This window comes from Miscanthus floridulus, chromosome 10 (assembly GCF_019320115.1).
Source record: "Miscanthus floridulus cultivar M001 chromosome 10, ASM1932011v1, whole genome shotgun sequence".
NCBI classification, from domain to species: domain Eukaryota; kingdom Viridiplantae; phylum Streptophyta; class Magnoliopsida; order Poales; family Poaceae; genus Miscanthus; species Miscanthus floridulus.
In genome coordinates, this window is record NC_089589.1 from 79,419,183 (window position 1) to 79,425,139 (window position 5,957).

General features: G+C 42.7%; 1 pseudogene; it reads right to left on the bottom strand.

The window, feature by feature from the left end:
• Positions 1 to 704: 704 nt before the first annotated feature.
• Positions 705 to 5,713, bottom strand: LOC136486790 (ATP-dependent (S)-NAD(P)H-hydrate dehydratase-like; annotated as a pseudogene).
• Between the last annotated feature and the right edge of the window lie 244 nt (positions 5,714 to 5,957).

A 5,957-nucleotide genomic window follows, 5' to 3' on the forward strand; every position in this document is an offset into this window, starting at 1 on the left:
AACATATTTTGTCTATCCAGTGTTGTCTGTTATTACAAATAAAGTTATGCAGCGACATGTTTGGCTTTTCTATATGCATTGGTTTTGCTATGCACTTAGATGTACACTATATCTAGATACATAGTAAAAGTAATCTATCTAGCACAACCAAAAACATCTTATAATTTACAACGGAGAGAGTACCTATACATCAATATTTATGGTGCATAATAGTATATTGTTTGATGTTGGAAATATTGGTACATTTTATAAAATTGGTTAAACTTAAAAAGTATGACTTAGGTGTAACTTAAAACTCCTTAGATTCGACTTTAGAATAGAAGGGAGCATCTAAGTATATAGTTATAGTATTTAATTACTCCAATTCAAAGAAATTACTAACAGAACCGGTAGCTTGGCATAAAACTATGAGCCTGAGAGCACCAATAGAGTAGTAATTCAAAGGAGTTTATATAGTGATAGTGTTGTCGAGAGGAAGGCAGTTGGTGTGCATATCCCTGATTTCTTGTGAGCAAAGGATAGCTGAGGTCAACATGGCATGGCCGGATAGGATTGTCGTTAATTAAGAACAAATCATCTATCGATTCAAGAAAGCGGCACTTTAAACCAATGTTTCGTCCAACAATTTGGTACTTCATCCAAAAGCGTGATTTCCCAAAAGAACCTTGCAACCACCATATTTATCAGCTGCATCACTAGGCGACTAGAAACATGCGTTCAGAATTATACTCAGTCTTTACCCAGTTTCAGTCCTATGATTCTAGTGCACAGTACTTCTCAGCAACACTAAGGGCAACATTGGATCTAAGCATGGTAACACCCTATTCAACAGACATATACAAAGGGAGAGATCCGAGCATCAAACTGCCTGGATAACATTATTAGAGTTGCACGTGCATGACTATAATTACTCACAGGAGCTAGTGCTCGGCAGGGCAGATATCTTCCAAGCTGCAAGGTGAAGATCGAGCACATCAAAACGAAGAACTTCAGTACAGATTGTTAAAGATATGGTGCAGGCACACAGACCTTTTACCCAAGAACTCAATGATATCAGAGGTGACAGTTGATCTCTTGTTCTTTTCAAAAGCATATGATGCAGCTTTCCTGAGTAGAAGAGAGCCAGCTATGCACCCAAGGGTCATAGGATTAACTCTGCATTGGAACAAAACCAAATTGAACCCTTGGGATTCCATTCTGAAAGGAAGGTATCCAGCATTACCTTTTTTCTGTAGGCTGTTCATTTGTCAAGACAAAATGTCGTGCCCATGATGCAAATACCGCCACACTGCCACCAACAAATAGTGATAGAAAACAACCAAAGATACTGTTAACTGTAAGGTGTTTGCTGTTTATGGGAAATGAGAAGTACATGTTTGGACTTTGGAGTACAAAGAAGAGCTGTGTATGATTTTGATCCTTAAAATTATTTTCACTAAAAAAACTTTAATCTGTTTATGCTAAAACATATGCTACAACACAACACATTTTAATCACATATACACTTTTAGAACTGGTATATTGAGATTAATATCTTACAGAAATCACAGAAATAAAGAAAAAATAGGTTGGAATTTAAAATAGCCAGGCCTATTCACAACACAATCATGGGTACACAAGCAATACATTCTAGTTCCCTAGGAGAATTTTTTTCAAATTTGGGTGAAAGCTAGCAAAATAAGAAATTAATCTATATTTCCAATTAACTAATTTGAGTGAATGCTACGAAAACAACAAAATATGGGAAAGTGCTCACAGAAAGCTGCAGATAAATAATCTGCAATCAATCAGCACCGATGCCTACTGTCATGTGCATTCGAGGGGGGGAGGGGGTAATCGGCACCAAGAAGGTACAATCAGCACCGAGAAGGTAACACCATAACAGACCTTCCAGAAAGGATGTCACCTTGACCACCACATCGTCTTGGGGAACCAAAAGTACTCACTTGCGTAACTTCAGAAACATGAAAGCAACATATCTATTAGCTCAAAATCAAAAATAAATAGTCAGGAAATAAGCCAAAATTATAACAAAGGTGAAGCTGAGGCATCTGAGCAGAGCCTTTTTAGAAATTTTAAAAGATATGCTCTCTAATATACCTGTTTTACCATCACTGATAACATCAGCTTTTCCTTTCTGCATTATTGTTACATCACCAATTCTAAACAAAAAATAATCAGAAAACATTAGTTACATCAAAAATGATGAAAAAAGCATTCTAAAAAGTAACAATAATGTTATGTTCATACTTTTGGCAAAGTGTGATTAGCTGCTCAGAAGCAGTTTCCTCATCTACGTCACAGTTAAGAACCTCCTGAACAAGACGCTTGTACTCATAGACATTTGGTGTTAAAATGGCAAGAGGGTTTCCTTCAACAAGAGTAAGGTTATTGGTTACAAGAAACAGACCATCCTGAAAATCAAACATACCGAATTTAAATGACTCATAACTCAAGCTAAGGGAAAAAAAGAACAGATAAATAACTCCAAGTAGTACCCCATCCACAACAGTTGGAATATTAGCCTGCCGTGCATGCCTCATGATATTACTCACACAATCCTACAAATAAGATATGTTGAGGAGATATCAGAAAGTATGGATCCTAATATTACTTTTGTATCAAGACAGCTCCTACACAATCTAAACGAACAGAAAGTTACAAAAATAACACTTACAGGGGGAATTGAGGAAAGAATCCAAAATGAAACTTTTGGCCTGTTCCGATTGCAACTGGAGGTTGCCACGTCTAGCCTTAGCCAGCTATAGTTTTAGTAGTCGTTCTAGTTTTTGCCACAACTTAGCCAGCCTAACTTATTCATATGTATTTAGAGCCAAAAGAATACTTCTCTCACAGGGTTCTCACATCTAGTTAAGGTATATTCCTAGATTCTATACAAATATAGGAAATATTATCAAATTAGTTGATCTTTTTTTTCTCTTTCCTATCCTTTTGCCAGGAGTCAATCTTGCTTATTGACTTCAACAAAAAGTTAAAAACTGAAGTATAGCACAACTAAACCATGAACTGCACTGAAGAAGTGAAGAACTAAACTGGACAGACAAAATTACATAGATTTTAAACAAAAGCAGAAAAGGTTGTGAATACAAAAAAAAAAAAGGATCAATCCAGAATAAAGTAAATGTTTCTAAATTGCTGTGCTGGAAGCAACCAATAACACTCAGTAGGACTGAGGTACATATTATTGTTCTTTAAAACAGCAAACTAACCAGAAGAAATGAGTCCCTTCCAAGGCCAGGACCAACAACAATGCAATCAAAGCGCTCCATCCACTTTGCAACTTCAGTAAGAATTTTAGAAGAAACAGATGCTCGTTCATCATCCCTGCCAAAACGTTTTACAGAATGAGATTCTTATAAAGATTAGAATGCTGCACCATAAGATTGCATACATAAATGAAACTTCAGTTAACATTTCGAAAAAAAAAAGAAACTTCAGTTACCTTACACTGTAAGATTCTTCTAATATTGGATGTACAATAAGTTCAGGGCTATAGCTCTTAATTACTGTAGCAGCATCTTTTGTGCAGAAAACATGTGAAAGATCTGCACCCTGAAAGACATAATGTGAAATATTGGCAATGATAGTTTGAACTTTGAAGTCATGAAACTTTTTAGATGATACTGACAACTTTCAAGGCAGAGATAGCAGCAAAATAAGGAGCACCAGTGTACTCACGACATCCTCCGATTACTGCTACCTTCCCTGAGAACATAATCATACATAACATAAGGAACATTTAATAATAACTAAAATTTCATTTGACACACACCAGAGTTAAGATTCAAAAATTGACTGAAAATAATAAGCTGCATATCCAAAAAAGACAAACAAAATGTAAATTCGTTTAATATTCTCATGTTTTGTACAATAATAGCTCTAGCTTAAAATTACTTCTGTATGCGACAACTCTATACCCAGTAACAAGCTGCCACAGGTTTCCCGACCCTGAGCCTGTGCATTGTGACTTCTCTACCGCTGATTACATCACAACCAATGTTTTTAAGGCGTCGCTTTGGCGTCGCCTAATCGGCAAGGCGCTACAGGCGGGACGACTTGGCGGACGACTCGCCTCAGATTGGTATGGCACAGGAGAAATCAGAGAGCAGAGAGAGGAGCGCTCGCAGGGAAGACGGACCTACCTGCTCGCCCGCGCGAACGCGTTCGCCCGCGCCGCCGGTAGAAGCTGCTGCCGCCGAGGCTCCGCCTCCCCCTCCCCTGTTCCCCATCCATGCGAGGAGCATGCTGATGCCCCATCGATTCCGCCGTCTCCTCATCGATTCTGATGCGGGTCCTCTCTGTTCCGCCGTCTCCTCGTCGATTCCGCTCGATTGCGCCGTCTCCTCGCCGTCGCCTGCTCGATTCCGCCTTCTCCTCGCCGTCAGCTGCTCGATCTAGAAGGGGATGGCGGCGACTGTAGATCTGGAAGGGGAGCAGCGAGGGAGGGGAGCAGAGCATCGCATCCGGAGAGAGGGGAGGAGCCACGGACGGAAGTGGAGCCGGAGCCACGGACGGAGGCGGAGAGACGAGCGGAGGCGGAGAGACGAGCGGTGGAGAACGAGGAGCAGCGCTAGAGGGGATTATAAGCCACGCCAGGAGGGGGAGGAGCACATGGGCCGCCTGGTGGGCTGGGCCAGCCCACTTCTTACTCCTCCTCTCTTTTTCTTTTTTCCTTTTCTTTTTTCTTCATCATCTACTACTCTAAGCTGTTGTTTTAAGTTTTTCTTAAATCCGTAAGGCGTCGCCTCGCCTCACGCTTTAGTCGCCTAAGCGTAAGGCGGTAGTCACTCGCCACGCCTCGCCTTACCGCCTTAAAAACATTGATCACAACAAGTCAACAAGCAAGGCCCACCCTGGAACCTTAATGGCTGGTGAACACTGCGGTTAAACCGAACCTACTTTAATATCCATCAGGAACTTCCGTCACATTCCCACATACCGAACAAGGACTTCAATTTCAACACTAACCAATGCTCCTGAATTTATTTCAGTGGCAGAGAGAATGATATGCTTAGCTCCAGAGAAGGGTTCTGAGACTTGGGCCTACTGAACAGAATTGTCAACCATCCAAACCAAAACATTGTACATCGAATTCGGATGAGCACACCCCTATTGACGCGATTTTTACTACGCATGTCCCCAATTTACAGCATGGGAGAACAATGAACCACTGTCCTCGAAACAAAACACCAACAGCCTGTTAACTGAACCCAGCATGGCGCATCCCAGAGCGCTGCACTCAGCACAAGGAAATTCCATCAAACACCCCGCGCGCATCAGCAGCCTCACCGCAAGAAACACACTGCCACACAGAGCAGAGCTTGTGAGGAGACAAAGATGGGCGGGGGCGGTACTGAGTACTGACCTGCCTGGCCCTTGTGCCTGGCGCGGTCGAGCGGCGGCGTGATCCGGCGCACGACGGCCTCCGCGTCCGCCTCGTACACCGTCCCCGCGGACGCCGCCATCGCGTGGTTCGCCCGGACCCGGAGGAAGCTGGAGCACGAGGGGAAGGATGGGGGGAAGCCGGCGACGGAGGAGGGGGCAGGAGGAGAAGGGAGGAGGGAGCGGAGCAGGACGAGCTGCCTGCGGAATGCCGGGGAGGCGGCCCACATGCGCCCCCGGTGCGGCTGCTGCTGGTGTCGCCGCGCGTGAGTAAAGACGCGTGAGGGCACGCGCCCGTTGGTCGGCTCATGAGGCTGCCCTGCCGTGGGAATCGAAGGCAGTGGATTCTAGAAACTGCTGGCGCGGTGGACAACGGAGAGTGATCAGTTTCTCTTTTTTTTTGTTTTTTTTATATTTTTGGAGCTCCGCTGGGGACAGTATTTGGAAAATGGCTTTTTTGCATTGCTACCGTTATTATTTTTAAAATTTAGAGAAACATCATTACTATTTATCTATTCTGAACCTGAAGATTACAATTTTTGTTATGTTTGAAA